This window comes from Pantherophis guttatus, chromosome 7 (assembly GCF_059756535.1).
Source record: "Pantherophis guttatus breed Tessera chromosome 7, ASM5975653v1, whole genome shotgun sequence".
NCBI classification, from domain to species: Eukaryota; Metazoa; Chordata; class Lepidosauria; order Squamata; family Colubridae; genus Pantherophis; species Pantherophis guttatus.
Window position 1 is genome coordinate 51,526,470 of NC_142069.1, and position 18,957 is coordinate 51,545,426.

At 40.8% G+C, this 18,957-nt stretch overlaps 1 long non-coding RNA gene across 1 annotated transcript; it reads left to right on the forward strand.

The window, feature by feature from the left end:
• Positions 1 to 8,854: 8,854 nt before the first annotated feature.
• Positions 8,855 to 18,314, forward strand: LOC132712629 (uncharacterized). Its single transcript, XR_009623292.2, has 4 exons — positions 8,855 to 8,933; positions 11,010 to 11,077; positions 15,220 to 15,425; positions 16,374 to 18,314. It is a non-coding gene; the product is annotated as an uncharacterized LOC132712629 (long non-coding RNA).
• Positions 18,315 to 18,957: the final 643 nt, after the last annotated feature.

An 18,957-nucleotide genomic window follows, 5' to 3' on the forward strand; every position in this document is an offset into this window, starting at 1 on the left:
TTGGATTCTCCTTATCTCTGGGGGCAGCTGATTCCAGAGGGTGGGTGCCCACACAGAGAAGGCCCTCCCCCTGGGGGTCACCAGCCTGCATTGCTTGGCTGATGGCACCCCGAGGAGGCCCTCTCTGTGGGAGCGCACGGGTCGATGGGAGGTTGTCGGTGGCAGAAGGAGGTCTCGGAGATAACTAAATCCTATGCCATGGAGCGCTTTAAAGGTGGTAACCAACACCTTGAAGCACACCCGGAAGACCACTGGGAGCCAGTGCAGCTCGCGCAGGAGCGGTGTTATGCAGGAGCGCCATGCGGCTCCCGTAATTACCCGTGCAGCCACATTCTGGACCAGTTGGAGCCTCCGGGTGCTCTGCAAGGGGAGCCCCATGTAGAGAGTGTTGCAGTAGTCCAGGCGAGAGGTGACGAGGGCATGAGTGACTGTGCACATGGAATCCCGATCAAGAAAGGGGCGCAACTGGCGAATCAGGCGAACCTGACAAAAGGTCAGGGTTAGGGTTGATGGCTGCAACAGCCGTCAGATGTTCCTCCAAGGACAGCTGCATATCCAGGAGGACACCCAGATTGCGCACCCTCTCCACGGGGGCCAAGGACTCGCCCCCGATAGTCAGCGATGGAGTCAGCTGACTATATCGGGATGCCGGGAACCACAGCCACTCAGTCTTGGAAGGGTTGAGCTTGAGCTTGTTCCTCCCCATCCAGATCCGTACAGCCTCCAGGCACTGGGCCATCACCTCAAGGGCATCGCTGGGGTGGCCTGGGGTGGAGATGTACAGCTGGATGTCATCAGCGTACTGGTGGTATCTCACCCCAAAGCCATGGATGATCTCGCCCAGCGGCTTCACATAAATGTTGAACAGAAGGGGCGAGAGGACCGATCCTTGCGGCACTCCACAGATGAGAGGCCTCGAGGTCGACCTCTGCCCTCCTGTCAACACAAACTGTGACCGGTCAGAGAGAAAGGAGGAGAACCACCATAACACGGTACCCCCCATCCCCAACTCTTCCAACCGGTGCAGCATGATACCATGGTCGATGGTATCAAAAGCCGCTGAGAGATCTAATAGGACCAGAACAGAGGAGCAACCCCTGTCCCGAGCCCTCCAGCGATCATCAACCAACGTGACCAATGCTGTTTCCGTGCTATGCCCAGGCCTGAAACCCGACTGGAATGGGTCTAGATAGGACGTTTCCTCCAGGAATTGTGGGAACTGTCGTGAGACCACACTCTCAACAACCTTCGCCACAAAGCGAAGGTTGGAGACAGGATGGTAGTTAGCCAATATTGCCAGATCCAGGGAGGGCTTCTTGAGGAGAGGCCTCACCACCGCCTCTTTCAAGGTAGCGGGGAAGTGACCCTCACTCAACGAAGCTTTGATAATTCCCTGGAGCCAGCCTTGTGAGACCTCCCGGGAAGCCAGTACTAACCAGGAGGGACACGGGTCCAGTAAACATGTGGTCGCATTAAGTCTCCCCAAAATCCTGTCCACGTCATCCGGAGTCACAGAGTCAAACTCTTCCCAGATAACATTCTCAAGACTATTCCTCATCATCCTGCTCGGATCTACCCAGTCAGAGTCCAAATCCCGCCGGATCTGAGTGATTTTGTCATACAGATATCGTCCGAAATCCTCAGCCCTGCCCTCCAGAGGGTCCTCCCGCACTCCCGGTTGAAGCAGGGAGCGGGTCACTCTGAACAGGGCCGCCGGACGATTCTCTGATGATGCAATAAGAGCAGAAAAATAATTGGACTTCACCGCTTTTATCGCCACTAGGTAGGTCTTAATATGCGACCTTACCAGTGTTCGATCAGATTCGGTGAGACTGGCCCTCCAACCACTCTCCAGGCGTCTTTTCCGGCGCTTCATCTCCCTTAGCTCCTCAGTGAACCAAGGAGCCGCGAGGGATTGGGACCGGGTCAGAGTCCGCAAAGGCACGACTCGATCTAAGGCTCCGCTAGCGGCCCGATCCCAGGCCACCACCAGGTCCCCGACCGAGTCATGTGCTAGAACCTCAGGAAATGGCCCAAGCTCCATCTGGAATCTATCAGAATCCATCAGGTGCCTGGGGCGGACCCATCTTGTAGGCTCCGCCTCCCTGCGGCGGGGTGTAGTGGTTCGAAGATCTAGGCGAAGGAGCGAGTGGTCAGACCATGACAAGGTTTCCATGTCTATATCCCCTATAACAAGGCCACTGTTATAACAAAAAAGGGATATTAAGGAAAGGAGATTATTCTCAATACAATCAGTTGTTATACAACTGTCTGAATTGGGCATATTTTTCTGCTATGAGCTATGCTATTTTTACATTACATTACATTTTTTACATTAAAGGAAGAATTTAAATCATCTGTTCATCATTTCACCCAATGATGCTAAATAGTTTCCCTTCTGTTTCATGCAGTTTGAGAGAAGTAATTAATTAATCTATTGTTTCAGACTGCATTGCCATTTCTATTTATAATATTCACAACTCTAAATCACATCAGACTTTGGAACATAACAAAGTGCACAACTGTGCAGAAAAGACTTTACATTTTTCACTATTTTAAGAAGCAAGAACAATTCTGAGAAAACAATTATTAGAACTATCTCTGAAGGGGATTAATTTTAAAAATGGAATAGTATAAAGCAAATGAAATTGGCTCAAATATTCTTAATGGAAAAGGGGCATAATAAATATAAATATAAGTGATGGAACACAAAGGAAAATCAAAAGAAAACTACATTTTTTTTAAAATTTGATTTATATGCCGCCCTTCTCCGGAGACTCAGGGCGGCTTACAATGCGTTAAGCAATAGCCTTCATACTTTTGTATATTTATACAAAGTCAGCTTATTGCCCCCACAAACTGGGTCCTCAATTTACCTATCTTAGAAAGGATGGAAGGCTGAGTCAAACTTGAGCCTGGGGAGATTCGAACTTGCAGTAATTGCAGGCAGCTGAATGTTAATAACAGGCTATTAGTCTGCTGAGCCACCAGGCTCTTCATTTAAAGATCTTATTGGGAAAGAATGCATTAGTGTATCACTTTTTATCCTAGATAAGTGAATATCTCTTAATAGCTTAATGAAGGTCTTCTGCATGAACATTAGCAGAGCTTCATCATTTAGAATAAAGACATTACCAAGTTAGTCATTGTGTCTTGCACTGGAAACCTCTCATAAAATCTCAGATAACTTTGCTGGTGACGGAACCAAGATGATGATTGCTTGTTAGTAGCATAGATTATTTGCCTGACGCATATGTTCCTTGAAGTAAATTGAAATAGGAGAGCAATCTGATGCCCCCTCTAAAAATATATTAAATGTGTCCTAAAGTTCCTTTTGGATGCTTGAAAATCATTCATTTTTCAAGAATATGAATATCATGTCCCCATTCTGTACCTCAGTTTGAGCAATCCCCAAATTGAACACAAATATGTGGAGGGGGGAAGGGGGGAGGGAAAGAAAGAGAAGAAAACATCTTGTAGAGAGGGTAAGGTGCTTTCAAGAAATGTTGGTGGGGAATGTTGCAAATTGTCCTGCTAATTAATGTAGAGATTTTATTTAAAACTCCATCATATAGACAGACATATGGTTGGGCTGTGCAAAGCTTGGAAGCTTCAATTTGATGAAAACTTGATTGAATTTCCCCTTCAAAGTATCGTGAAGCAAGAACCTGCTTTGAAGTTCCAAAACTAACTGAAGCCCTTGTAGCATTTTGAAAGTTTCAAAATTTAATGAGTTTTTTTTTTTTGCAACTTCTAGAATTGTTAAGACAATGTATAATATTTTCCAGTTCATTTCCATATGTGGAAAGGACCAACGAACATCGAGTGGCATAATGACTTACTGCAACTGAACCAAACAGCAAGGCAGCAGTATTTATCCCTTCTTTCAACAACTCACTTATCAGTGCACGTTTGCTATGGCAAGTTTTGCTAACATACAGTAGTGGCCAAAATTGCGGAAACCTTCTGGGAAAAGTGTATTTTCTAAAACTAGCTAATAACATCACTTTTTTGGGGAGTAGTACTATAAAATTATATATCAATAGAAAGATAATGTAATCAGGAATGTAATGCAATAACTTTTATGAAGGATTTGCTATTAGAATAGGAGTTACAGTATAAAGAAGAAAAGTGAAACACAGAAAAAACGAGGTGTACAAAAATTATCATGTCAGTTAATACTTAGTTGGATAACCTTTAGCATGAATTACAGTCTTACAGCATCTTCCCATGGAGTGAACCAAGTCTTTTAGTTCTGCAGCTGTTATAATGTGAAACCAAGATTGAATGATTGCTTCTATTAACTGGGTTTTATTGCTGGGTCACTTCTGACTAACAAGTTTCTTTAGTTGGCTCCATAGATTTTCAATTGGGTTAAGGTCTGGGCTATTTCCAGGCCATTCCAGCAGTGGAATATGACTATCTTGAAACTCAACAACAACAACAAAAAAGTGGTGTTATTAGCCATCAAACCTCAAAAATACACTTTTCCCAAAAGGTTTTCACAATTTTGGCCACTACTGTAGTTCTGAATCTCATTCAATTGCTGTCTTTAATGGGACAGCCAGAAGCATTAACTTTGCTCTCTCTTGTGCTAATGCCCAAGACCTTCTGTTCTGGTTCCACCAACACTAACAGCTGTTCAACCCATCTCTTAAGGCTGACCAGTCTGGTATGGGCTTTAATCAAAACATTCCGCACTCTTGGAAAGTTAGTTTTGTATTTTACACAACTGCCCAATTCTCCACAATACCATTTTAAATTCTACAGAAATCTTAAAAAGCCAGTTTAAATCTATGAAATAATTAATAAACATGTACCAGGATAATATTTATACTAACATACTAGTATGAGTGTTCATTGTGATCGGTATAATGCTATAAAATGTTACTTTTTCCATGTCTGTCACTTTTGCTGACCTGACTGGCCTTTCTCTGTGTCTGTGTATTTTGCTGCTTTTTTATTTTTTGCCTGATTAATGACAATAAAACACAATACAATTGAAATCTGCCAGCTCCCTTGATTTCATTGCTAAAAGAGGCCAGGTAATCAGTGATGCTAACTGTTCTGGTATCCAAAACATACAATGATCAGAAACAGCAAAATACACCTTCCCATTGGGGCAAATCACTCTTCAGCCTTTTGACACTTGCATAGAAGAGATCAGATTTTGTGGCTGTGCCTTGCCCAGATTCAGACTCCATTGAAGCCAATAGTTAGACACCGCTACCCAGAATAGAGAACCTGCTAATCAGTATGTCAATCTTTACCTCACAACACTTGGCAATCTGAAGCCGCAAAATATACTATCTCCAAAAGACAATGGGCATTATTTCACAAGGAAAACTTACACTCCTTTTCAAAAAAGGAAAGGGGAAAGCATATTTTTTAAACTGTTCTTGCATGTTTTTAATGTTTACATTGATAAATATTTTTTCTGCTTTCTTTCAGCACAACTTAAGACTTTTTGCTGAAGAGCAGAGTCTGCTGAAGGACAGTCTGTGCTGTTCTTTTTCCAGCCTTGCTATTTCTCTTTAAAATACAGGAGACATAATTTTAAAAATGCATTGCAGTGAAACTGTTGATGACAGCAGATATTTGGTAGGGCTAACATCCTCACATTTATCATCCCATTCTCTCTCAAAATGAGATAACTGCAGGCATTTTAATGCTTTAATGCTTCTCTATTATAGTCTATGGAAGAATCTTTTGGGGAGATCAAATTTTAAATTTTCAACTCATTTTCAATTGAACTGATTTGCCTTCAGATCACAGACTCAAATCAAACCATGTCCTGTCTTAAATCTCAAATCTTGAATACAAGGACTTATTCAGATCTAACAAAAGTTAGATTTGGATCTAGTAAACCATTTCTTGGGATTTCTATACTTTCATACATGCCACTTTATGAATCTGCATCTTATTTCTGTGACCTTTTAATTATAATTTAAGTCCTCATTGGCAATATGAAGTATGAAAATTATGAAATACAACTTTCATTTAATCTGTAGTTGGCAGGTAGAATAATAGGCAATATTGTCTAAGTCAGAGTATGTCACAAAGACATGTAATGATGCAATGGGATAATGTGAATACATTTTTTAAAAAGAGAGTACAAAGCAAACATGTCACACGTCATCAAAAAGGCAAGGAAAGAGTAGCTGGGATCACTGAGCAGACTAACCTGAAGAGAGGCAATTCCCACTAGGAAACACATGTTTTTAATCAAACCACAAGCGTGATAATTTCCATGGACAGTTCTTAGGAAAATCTTTTGCCAAGCAAAAAGGTTAGATTCACCCACAATACACCTTAAAATGGAAATTATTTGAAGGACAATGTATGATAGCTATTGCACTCAGTAAACACTCCTGTAATATATTCTTAATGTTTGGATTGCTTCCATATGCTTTGATGGCGATGATTGGACCTCATAGACAAAGAACAGAAGAGAAAGCAAATGGTCACCAGGAAGGAAAACACTAGAGTCAATGGATAGATAGTTGTAGAGAGTCTACTTTAATGAGTGGAGCATGAATTCTCAAGTCAGATCTTCTCTAAGACAGGAAAAAAATCCTATTCTGGTATATTAGTATTCATATATCAATGCCAACTTGAGTTGAGATCCAGATTATTGGGAACAATATGCTGATACTATAAACTGCTTAGAGAGGGCTGTATATAATGGCAGGGGGCAAAGGTCGACCTCGAGGCCTCTTATATGTGGAGTGCCTCAGGGGTCGGTCCTCTCGCCCCTTCTGTTCAACATTTATGTGAAGCCGCTGGGCGAGTTCATCCGTGGCTTTGGGGTGAAGTACCATCAGTATGCTGATGACACCCAGCTGTATATCTCCACCCCAGGCCACCCCAACGATGCCCTTGAAGTGATGTCCCGGTGCCTGGAGGCTGTGCGGATCTGGATGGGGAGACACAGGCTCAAGCTCAACCCTTCCAAGACTGAGTGGCTGTGGTTCCCAGCATCCCGATATAGTCAGTTGACTCCATCACTGACTATTGGGGGCGAGTCTTTGGCCCCCTCGGAGAGGGCTCGCAATCTGGGAGTTGTCCTGGATATGCAGCTGTCCTTGGAGGAACATCTGACGGCTGTTGCCAGGAGGACTTTTGGTCAGGTTCGCCAGTTGCGGCCCTTTCTTGATCGGGATTCCCTGTGCACAGTCACTCATGCCCTCGTCACCTCTCGCCTGGACTACTGCAACGCTCTCTACATGGGGCTCCCCTTGCAGAGCACCTGGAGGCTCCAACTGGTCCAGAATGCGGCCGCGCGGGTAGTCACGGGAGCCGCATGATGCTCCCATACAACACCTCTCCTGCGTGAGCTGCACTGGCTCCCAGTGGTCTTCCGAGTGCGCTTCAAGGTGTTGGTTATCACCTTTAAAGCACTCCATGGCATAGGACCTAGTTATCTTCAAGACCGCCTGCTGCTACCGATGGCCTCCCATTGAACTGTGCGCTCCCACCCAAACAATGTAGGCTGGTGACCACCAGGGGGAGGGCCTTCTCTGTGGGGGCACCTACCCTCTGGAATCAGCTGCCCCCAGAGATAAGGAGAATCCAAGACCTCGGTGCCTTCCGCCGTGCCCTTTTTAAAATGTTTTTAATTGTTTGTTATTGTTTTTAATCATGGGGCCAAATTTATATATATCTTTTTAATTGCATTTTAATGTATGTAGTTTATGCTTTTACTTGGCTGTTCACCACCTGAGTCCTCAGGGAGAAGGGCGGTATACAAATTTAAAAATAAAAAAATAAAAAAATAAATAATTCTAAGTGCTATTGCTATTTCCAATGGAATAGTCTTTACCAAGAGATGAGGCAGCAGAACTTGTAGGTGGGAAATACAATAATTTTTGGTACCAGAGAAAATAAGGCAAAATATTTGACACTTTTTTCATACAAGTATTTATTCCTATTTTTATATAATTGTATACATAAGGACTGACATTATAGCAGTATCCCTTTATATACATATACATATATTTGTACATACATATACAATTGTATACATACACATAAGGGCCGACCTGATAGCAGTGTTCCAATATTTGAGGGGCTGCCACAAAGAAGACGGAGTCAACCTATTTTTGAAAGCACTAGAAGACAAGACAAGAAGCGATGGATGGAAACTAATCAAGGAGAGAAGCAACCTAGAACTAAGGAGAAATTTCCTCACATTGAGAACAGTAAACCAATGCAATGGTTTGACTTCAGAAGTTGTGGGTGCCCCATCACTGGAGGCTTTTTAAAAAAGACTAGACAGTCATTTGTCTGAAATGGTACAGGGTCCACTGCCTGAGCAGGGGCTTGGACTAGAAGACCCCCAAGATCCCTTTCAACTCTTGTTATTCTGTATACATAATCAAATATTAGAATGAAGCTCTATATAAATGCTACCATCATAAAAGTTCCTTAGAACTTAATTCTCACTTTTTAGGCCTGAGTTGTTTTCTGAAATGATATGCAAATTAACACTGTTAAGATTGATTGCTTTTCTTTCTACTGGAGTCATTATATAACTCTGTTTTTCTTACATTATATTGGCATCATAAATTATTATATCTTTATAGAATAATGTAAATTCATATTAAATAAAACTTTTCAAAAATTGGAATGAATATTTGTTAAACTTGTATGCACCCATCACTAGATATCTGTGTAGGTGTGAATAGATATATAATGTTTTATAAAGAATATAAAATGGAATCAACCCTTTGTAGCACTGAATTTGATACATTAATCTTTAAACAGTTCTGAAAAAACAAAGTGATTGGGTTGAATGCTTAGTATTAAACATTTTAATTTATTGCATACATTATTAATAATACTCTCAAAACAGGTGTAGAAGTCTCCTTCAGAAGAATATGGCAAAGAAAAGGAAGTGAGGAAGAACTGTTAAGTTCCTAAAAATTGAACATGTAGGTATAAAGCATGGAGTAAGTGGAAGATAGAGGAAAGGGAGGTCATTTGATCATGCTGTTAATTACAACAGTATCTCTTGCCCCTCAAAAACTCTACTTATACCTATGTTTCCCTGAAAATAAGAGCCAGTCTTATTTTCTTTTCAGCCCCAAAATAAGCACCAGGTCTTATTTTGGGGGGGATGCCTTATCAACTTAACGTAGGACCACTGCATCCACATCTCCCATGTCCTGACACCTGTCATGCCACTGCCTGACTTCTTCTGCATTTGTGACTGCTCGTGATCAGATGCCACATGACTCATCCCGCTGGTGCCACCGCTTGCGGCAGGAGACTGCATGTTGTGTTGTGCTGTTGCATATGAGAGTGGCGACACCAGCACTATCAGCCACACAGTATCCTGCCACTTAAAGCTTCTTTCATTAATGATTGAAGGAAATTCATCCAATGAATGCTACATCATTTGCCATTCCAAAGGCTCTTAATATTTGAAAAGCAAGAAATAAGTAATCCCAAAAGTGATTAAGAAATAGGGATTGACCAAACTTTATATATAATTATATAATTGTCAGTTTAACTGGAATGCCTCGACTCTCAAATGCTTGGCTCACCAACCATGGAAACTTGGGTTCCTGCAACTATTTGAAAGGAACAATTGTCCAGAGCAGTAGTCACCAACTGGTGGTCCATGGACCACTGGTGGTCCATGAGAAAATTTTGGTGGTACGCAGAAAAATTATTTGCATTTTTTATATTGCATTAAATCAGGGGTCCTCAAACTATGGCCACTGGGCCGGATATGTGCAATGAATGTTTGTGTTGCTGCAGAGAGTCTCCCCCTTCAGGGTCTTTTTGTGTGGGTCGGAGGGGGGCAGAAATTCCAACTCGGGGTCTACTTCAGCCTCCTGGTACGGGGCTTTAGACGAAGGCTGGAGGGAAGCGCCACTGGTGGTGAAGAGCCAGAGGGCCTCGTTCCAGTGGGACTGCATCATGACCTGGAACTGGTTGACCATCTCAGGCCGCTGAGCCTGCTGGTGCCAGTATCTGGCCTTGCACTCCTGCAGGCCTTCCCTCTACTTGGAAAGCCTATGCTTGTAGTCCTTAGTGAGATGCTTCTGCTGAGCCTCCTTCTCAGTCAGATCCAATTTGAACTGAGCCAGCTGTTTTGCCAACTCTTTCTTTTGGTGACTGCTTAGCTCCAACAACTGCTTCCTGTTGGGCCTAAGGAGCCCAGGTGGGGAGGCGAGGAGTGGCTGGGAGGGGAGGGCTGACTAGAGGCTGGCGAGGTGCCTCTTGACACGAGTGACATTGAGTTGGCCATGCCCACCCAGTCACATGCCCACCTAGCCATACCCACCCAGCCGGTAATTAGGCAGATCATATTAGTGGGCCGTGAGATTTAAAATTATGAATTTAGTGGTTCCTGAGGTCCGAAAGGTTGGTGACCCCTGGTCCAGAGTACTTTTGGGTGATCAGACAATCTATCCTTTCTCCAGAGATATTTCACTATCCAGGATCCATCCTTTGGCTGCCAATTTATGTCCTGATCCTTCAGGGATGTCTAGTTTGCCATGATGTCCTTATCAGAAATTTCCGCATTGTCTCTTGATATTTAGCATAATGAAAGGCTACAATAGTTTTGCATTAACACTCCACAACAAGTTTTTTTCATTCCCACAAATGCCAAAATGAATAAGTTTATGAGTTATCAAACATGATTTGTTTTCTCAATAAGACTCTGGCAACAGCCACTAAGGTTCAAAAAGAATCTTATACATCTTCATTACTTTAGATTTCTAATATTTAAATAGAGTATCAAAAGGGTAACTCAAATTTTGTGACTAAAAATAATAATAAATGTACTGTATGTTACTCCTTTGACAATGTGATTGACATGTTTTGAACATGTTTAATTGTGCATGATTTTAAAAATGTAAACAGTAGATACCAGAAAGTTAAATATAAAATAATTGTGACTAGTTTCGAGGATCAGACTCAATAAGAAACGTAGACTCGTTGTTTGAATCAAAGCAAAAGTCTTTATTTACTGATATGATCTTTTCTATCTACAGGTTACTTCAGGAAGAGCAGCTGGAACAATGTGGGATGTCCTTTTTATACTGAAGGGGCGGAACCAAATGTAAGGAGTGGTTTAAGGGGAAGATGGGTGGAGGGAGTGTGTATGTTGATCCTTGTCGTTCTATTTTATGAGGAATCTATATATATGACAAATCCCCCTCTGGATGCCGAATATGTAGGAGTTGAATTTATCTTTTGTTCAAAAAGTTCACATACGAATGCATAACTTAGACACCAAATAAGCATATTGTTTACCTGATAATGGTTTCGTTAAAATGTCTGCTATTTGTTCTTTTGTATCACAATGTTCTATTTTGATGAATCCTGTTTTTGATAACTGTCTTACGTGTTTATGTTTTATGTCTATGTGTCTAGATCTTTGTCCTATAGCTTCTGCCTTTGATATTTCAATTGCGGCTTTATTGTCTTCATGTATGATTATAGGTTGTGACGGTCTTGTCCAAATACTAGTGAGCAGATCTTCAAACCAGATGAGATTATTGGCAGCCTTTGAAAGACATATATATTCTGCTTCTGTAGTTGAGGTTGTGACTAAGTTCTGTTTTCCTGTGTACCAATGTACAGGACTTTCATTAATAAAAAACATGTATCCTGACGTACTCTTCCTGCTCTTTACATCTCCAGCCCAATCGGCATCTGCGTAACATGTGAGCGCGTTTTCATTAAGTTTGTTTGGTTCTAAATATAAACAAGTATCAGAGCTGTATTTTAGATATCTGAGTACTTTTTTTACTGCTTCCCAGTGATATGCTGTTGGTTTACTCACATGTCTTGACAATAAATTCAGTGGCAAAGCTATGTCAGGTCTGGTCCAATTTGCTATGTATAGGAGAGATCCAATAGTAGATCTGTAGAATGTGTTATCTTTGAATTCAGGTGATATGTTATGCATATTTTTCAAAAAGTCCGGTTGCATGGGAATGTCACATTGTTTGGTAACAATGGTAATTCTGGTAAATCTCCTTCTCTTTTGATAAATAAACAGTTATCTGCTGGAGTTGCTGTAAACCCTATTGATTCGAGTACTTTAACTAGGCACTCATACCAGAGTTTCCCTGACTGTTTTAAACCATATAAGCTTTTATTGAGCAGCTATGTGTCACCCTTGTTCGTGTCTTTACTATGTGGTGCTCTTATGTAAATTTCTTTGTCTAATTTTGCGTGTAAATATGCTGTTTGGATGTCATATTGGTATACTTCTAGGTCTAGTACTGAAGCCATTACTAAAGCAGTTTTAACGCTTTCTGCTCTCACTGTTGGTGAATATGTATCAGTATAATCTTCTGGATACTTTTGAGCGAATCCTTGCGCTACTAATCGTGCTTTGTACAATGTTTTGCCTTCCTCTAGATTTTTGATTTTAAAAATCCATCTAGTTCCTATTGTGGTTTTATCCTTTGGTACTTTGGCGGGGGTGAATACATTTAATTCTTTAAGGCTTTCCATTTCCTTTGACATAGCCAATTCCCATTTTAACCTTTCTTCAGGAGGAAGTCTCATTACTTCTTTGTATGAATTTGGTGTGATTGGATTAGAATTTCCATGCATTATATAATTTTCAAATCTTTTGGGCATTTGATTTCTATTGACTCTGACTGGCCTATTTGATGTGAAATTATTATCATGTAAATATTTGGCTTCCTTTTGAGTAAGTGAATCTACTCTGATTTTTGGATGTTCACCCTTCCATTCTTTGGTAGTGTTTCTTTGCTGTGTATTTTTAAGTTCCTTTTCTTTTGTGATGTTCTGTGTGTCCTGTCTATTATGATCTTGTGTATTGTATCTTATTATTTGCTTAGGGTGTATCTGATTGAGGTGTATTTTAGACCAGTTTGCTTGTTCATGGAACACAGCTGTTCTAGATACCACAAATCTGTTATTACTATCTATGAATCTGTACCCTTTGGTACCTGGTTCATAGCCCATGAACCTTAATCTTCTAGATATTTTATCCCCTTTGTGTCATAATTGTTTCGGAATGTGGACATCCGCAGTGACTCCGAAGACATGTAGGTGTGCTATTTTTGGTTTCTTGTTATACATCAATTCATAGGGTGTTTTATCTATGACACTGGACCAGGTTCTGTTGAGTGTGTAATTAGAATATATTAAAGCCTCAGACCAGAAGTGTTTACCTATCCCTGCATCCTCCAGTGCACATCTTATCATGGTCTGTAAGGTGGAATTTCGTTGTTCTACGACGCCATTTTGGAAGGCTGAGAATGGAGATGAAGTAAAGTGTAGCACGCCCTTAGACCGGAGCCAGTGAGTGAACTCCCTTGACAAAAATTCTGATCCCCTATCAGTCATTATTTGTTTCAATTGTATGTTATGTTGGGTTTCTACTCGCTTATAGAATTCCTTGAATTTTTGAAAAGCTTCGTTTTTGTGTCTTAGAGTATACACGAAGCCGTAGCGACTATAATCATCTACGATGGTGAGAAAAAATCTTTTTTTATACTTTATAGATGGTTTTAGGGGTCCCACCAAATCCATGTGCACTAGGTTGAATATGTGAGTGGTGGTTCGGGATGCTTTCTTTGGTCTAGGTTTAGTTTTTAATTTTGAACATTTGCATACTGAGCATTCAAGATAGTTTTCACAATCTTTTATTTTGACACCTTCAGCAAAGTTACTCATTTTCTGAATTACAGGGAAGCTGGCATGTCCTAGTTTTCGATGAAGCATGTGTGCACAATTATCGTGTAGGGGTTTGCCTATTAGTAGTTTTCCGTTGTTAATTATGTCTTCCTTTGATGCATCCCTATCATCATCTCTTGTCTCTGTCTCATCTGATTTGATAGCTTCATTTATCTTACTTTTAATGATGGTGTCTGTCTCCATGTTTGCATTTATACTAATTGGATAGTGTTTACTTGTGCATAAGTAGGGTAATCCTCCTTTGGTTATGATCCTATTTATATTTTCTTTGCCTTTACTCAAGAACACCTTCCCTCTTGTGAATGTTATCTTTATGTTTGCTAAGTTTAAGAGAATATTGTGTGGTATTTCTGGGACTAACAGTACCCCCTCTATTTTTCCTATTCCTGGCAATATTATGTCTCCTTTCCCTGTTACTTGTACTTCGTTTTGATTCGCTACTTTTATTAGAAATTGCTCTTCTGTGAATGATGACAGAAGTTGCCTGTTATAAGTAGTGTGGTTGTTGGCTCCAGAGTCTATGAGCCATAGATTGTCTTCTCTGTCCTGATTGGTTATTTTTGTGAGTTCCTCTACCCCATATAGTGATCCAGACCTACTGTCCCTGGAGTTGTCCCTGCTTCCTCTTGTATGTCTGGGATTGGGGGAATCCCTACGTTTATACCTGTCTCTTGATGAATGTCTGTATTTTTCTCTAGAGTTTCTGTGGCAATCTCTCTTATAATGTCCCCTAGATCCACAAATATAACATTCAGTTGTGTCATGGTGCCTATCTTGGAAAAATACTTTTTTGGTTGGCTTGTGTTCCCTAAATGTGTTATTGCGACTCTTTCTTAGATTGTCCTCAGTTATAAGTTTGTTTGAAAGGCTTTCTATGGACAGGTGACCTAAGCTGAGAGTATCTAAGTGTGTGATGAAATTGTCCCAAGAGGGATCTAGGGAGTTGATTATTACACTCTTCATGGTTTGATCGGTTATGACTTCTCCCCTTAGGTGTAATTCAGTTCTTTTGGCATTTAACATTAAAAGATGTTCACTTATGGAGGTTCCTGGTCTAATTCTGGCAGAAAAGAAATCTTTTGAAATTCTGGTCGTGGTTGCCACGCTTTCACTATAGAAAAGCCTAAACATATATTGTATAATTTCTGACACAGTTAAATGGTGTTTGATGCTATGATAGATAGTGGGTGAGATGCTTGAAATTAACAAGTAAAAGGCCCTATGATGTAAACAGTCTATTTCTAATGTCCATGGCTTCTTTGGGGGATTGTTAATAAAGAATAATAAATTTTCTTTTAAGAAAATAACTTGGAGCTGTTGGCTCCACTCCAATAAGTTAGCACCATCCATTCTTAATTTAGGAAAATCATTTGGTAAATTTCCTGCATTGTTATGTGAATTACTTACAGCAGGTGGCTGTCCATGGTGCTGGATGTTCTGATATTCACAGAATGGCATAGGGATACTCGCAAATAGTTTAAAAGGTTCTCTCTGCATTCTGCTGTCTCTATTTTCTCCTAGGTAAGATTGCCCGTGCGCAATGCTCATTTCTGTTTTGAAGTTGCCGGAGAAGGATCCTGTAGCCGCAGCTTCCTCATAGTGGTCTCTCTCAGGCATGCAGGCCTCTGGCTCAATCCTGGGGGTCCAGCGGTGAGTCGAAGGCTGTCCTCTCACCACGCTGCTATCCGGATGAAGATCCCGGGCCCTTGGATACGTCTGTGGTGTTGGTGAGTATTTGCACCAGCCTCTGGGTTCCGGTGTTTGCGATCTCGGCATTCGGGATGGTGTCGTCCTTGTGGTGTGCTGCATTTTTGATGTGTCAGCGGTAGTGTTTGTATCTCCTGGGTGATCGGTTTGTCTTTGTTTTTCCTTTTGATTATTCTCTTTTAATGCATTTTGGGATCCCGCAGATATTCTTAGGTTAGGGCCGAAGGCGGCGATGAAGGTTTTCATGGCTCCCTCAATTTGCTGGTCGTCTGGGGATATTTCAGCGTCTGAATCAAGTCCCTTGTCCCAATAGTTATCGTTTCTCTTATTTTTGTTGGAGAAATGAATTTCCCGCGCTGGCCATTTTGAATCACGGCCGCTGATTGGTCGTTGTTTGGGCATTTTGGTGGGTTGGCTGACTAAAGATGGCCGCCATTCAAAGTTTTGTGTGGGATCGTTAGTTTCTGTATCTGTTAGCATGTTGGCTTGGGGTAGATCACTTACTGATTCGTGGTCCGTAGTCTCTAGGGTGGGATCGTGGCCTCCTCTCGCTGCTTCTCGGTCTTGTATGAGGTTTTGGAGGTTCGCGACGAGGCTTTCATCATCTCCTTGTATTCTTAGTAGTTTCAGAATGTCCAGTCTCAGGCTGTTATTTCTTAGTGTATCCATCTCTTGGTCACTTTGATCACCGATCACTCTCTCTTCATCCGTCATGGGGTTTTCAAATTCCTCTGCCGTTTCCATCGAGAATTTATTAATTAGGGATTGGTGTGCCTTCATCCCTTTGATGTGTGCTCTGGTATTTGGTCTCTTCTTTGACATGTTTATTCCGTTATTGAGTCATCCAACCATCCTCTGCTACCATATTGTGACTAGTTTTGAGGATCAGACTCAATAAGAAACGTAGACTCGTTGTTTGAATCAAAGCAAGAGTCTTTATTTACTAATATGATCTTTTCTATCTACAGGTTACTTCAGGAAGAGCAGCTGGAACAATGTGGGATGTTCTTTTTATACTGAAGGGGCGGAACTAAAGGTAAGGAGTGGTTTAAGGGGAAGATGGGTGGAGGGAGTGTGTATGTTGATCCTTGTCGTTCTATTTTATGAGGCATCTATATATATGACAATAATGTAGAATCCATTTTTGTATGAAGTCAGGAAGTTCCCAAGTATATTAAATCCTCTGTTTAAAAAAATAGGGAGATATATTTCATATTGTTATTATAGCTAATAGATATGATCTTATTGAATATGATTATTTTGTCATTTAATTTCTCTATAAATTCTTCTGTGATAGCAAATCTCATGGATTACTAGGAAATGCATTAAATTATTTTTCCTTTAACCCTGAATATATTACAAATGTCCTATATAGAAATTCTCAGAACATGGATGAAGCATACCATGGAAACACTAGACTTATCACCCGTATCTGCATTCCATTCAAGCCCCAATCTCCCCATACTGAGAGGCCTATTTACATTATTAGGAACCCTGTTTTGGATTACACAGAGGAAATGTTCTAGCTAACTTGTTGAAATCAGCTATTATCATCATTATCATTGATAGAAGATTTTTATTATTGTGCATAAAAATGAAAATAGATCCACCCACTTTAAAAACATTTACTTCATTCAGGAGAATTGATAAACCAAATTCCTAGATAAAAGAGGGAAAAGAATATTAAAGAGTAAAGAAAAATGAAAAATTAATCATTTTTATCCCACTTTCCCATCAAAACGTGATGTGAATGCCATAAACAATCATGTCTGCTTGTGCCAATGCAATTCAGTAAATGAGAAATGTCATTGAGGATTAGTTTGTCTGAACATTGTTTGTACTTTTATCCAGGTAATCCCTTTGAATCCCTCCTCATTTGTGACAACTAGGAATTGCCATTATTATAATTAGATCTTGTTTTGTAATTCGGCAGACTGTATTGATTTTGCCATACCATTGAACTCTATCCTGCTTGGGCTCAGCGCTGCTTGCTGCACACAGGGGAGGGCCAGAGCATTATTGCCATGCATTATTAATAACAAGCTTTAGCAGACAAGCTTCTACACAGAACAAAACATGGCCATTTTGAGATGCATATCTGTTGAACTTTGACAATCATCTATTTTTCTTTGAACTTCCTTGTAAAACTACCATTAATGAATTGCTGCCCACAGCTGAAAAACACCTCTTTTTTTCAATTAAACAAGAAAAATCTTTCCTAAACCATATTGGCTGGCAGGTGTTCTTTATCAGATATGGGTTGCTATGAAACATGCTCTTACTAAAGTTAATTAGATGTATAGCAAAAACAAAGGAAAAACGACAGTTGTGCTTCATTTATGAAGAGAAAGCACTTCCTTGTGCCTGTTATTCAAACCACTGTACAGCGCACTGTAAGCCGCCCTGAGTCTCCGGAGAAGGGCGGCATATAAATCAAATTTAAAAAATTAAAAATTTTTTTTAAAAAAAACCCAATCATTTATAATGTTTATTATAATGAGGTGGGGAAATTTTGCAATTATAGACTTAACGAAATCAGTTTCCAAGGCCAAAAGGAGGTGTGGCAAAAACCCAGTATCATGGCTGAGGCTTGGCTCGCTTTGCTAATCCTACTCACAGCCAGACAAGAAGCAATGGGGGGAGGGAATAGATTAGAGGCATGGGGGTGGGGGGGAAGAAAGACAAAGAGCACCGACAATCAAGGTCACCTGCTGAGAAAATCTGCTAGTGGAGCATCCATTACCCAACTAAACTGACTACTGATTGGCTGGAATAAAATGACAATGGGAGGACCAGAGGAAAAGGGGAATATTTAACTATGCTACTTGCATGTAAAACAGTTAGAATTGCCTTTTTTTTTTCTGTGATATCCACATTGGCACATTAAATTATATTCTTGGAACAAAAAATGTCCTAGGAGTCTTTATTGGTGGTATGAACCAAGTGGGTTGACATTAAGCCAATTCTTACAGCAATAACCTTAATTTTGGGACATGCTCCAATGGCTCAGGTGCCTGCTCCAATTTGGGATGCCAGACTGCCCCCCCCCCCAGTTTCTTCTTCTCCTCCAGATCACTCTCCATTGACATTGTTGTTCAAACATCCTGGGGGGGTCAATGGGGGAAGTCCATTTCATTTTTGCTTTAACAGCAGTGCCAAAAAAATTCATTAAATCAGGCATGACTCATTTAATGACTACATAGTTTAGAGTCTGGAAATTCCAGTCAGAATTGTGGTTGTAAGCTGAGGACTACCCTTAAAGGAAATTGCCAGAGGAAATGCCAGGGTTCCAAGTAACACCTCCAATAAAATAATACTCTGAGGCTTGAAGTTCCTCAAAGTTCCACTTTATTAGAAATGTCATATTGGCACATCTGAGAAAACCCAAATCTGAAAGTTTCTAGGTTTTCCCCACCCAAAAGGAAGTTCAAGTCCCTGCCCAACCCCACAAGTCCATCACATGGTCCAATCAAAGCACCGTCCCAACTGGAGATGTCTCCCAGTCACACCATTCCAGGTGCAGGGCAAGATGTCCTTGGTTCTCTGAGAAAG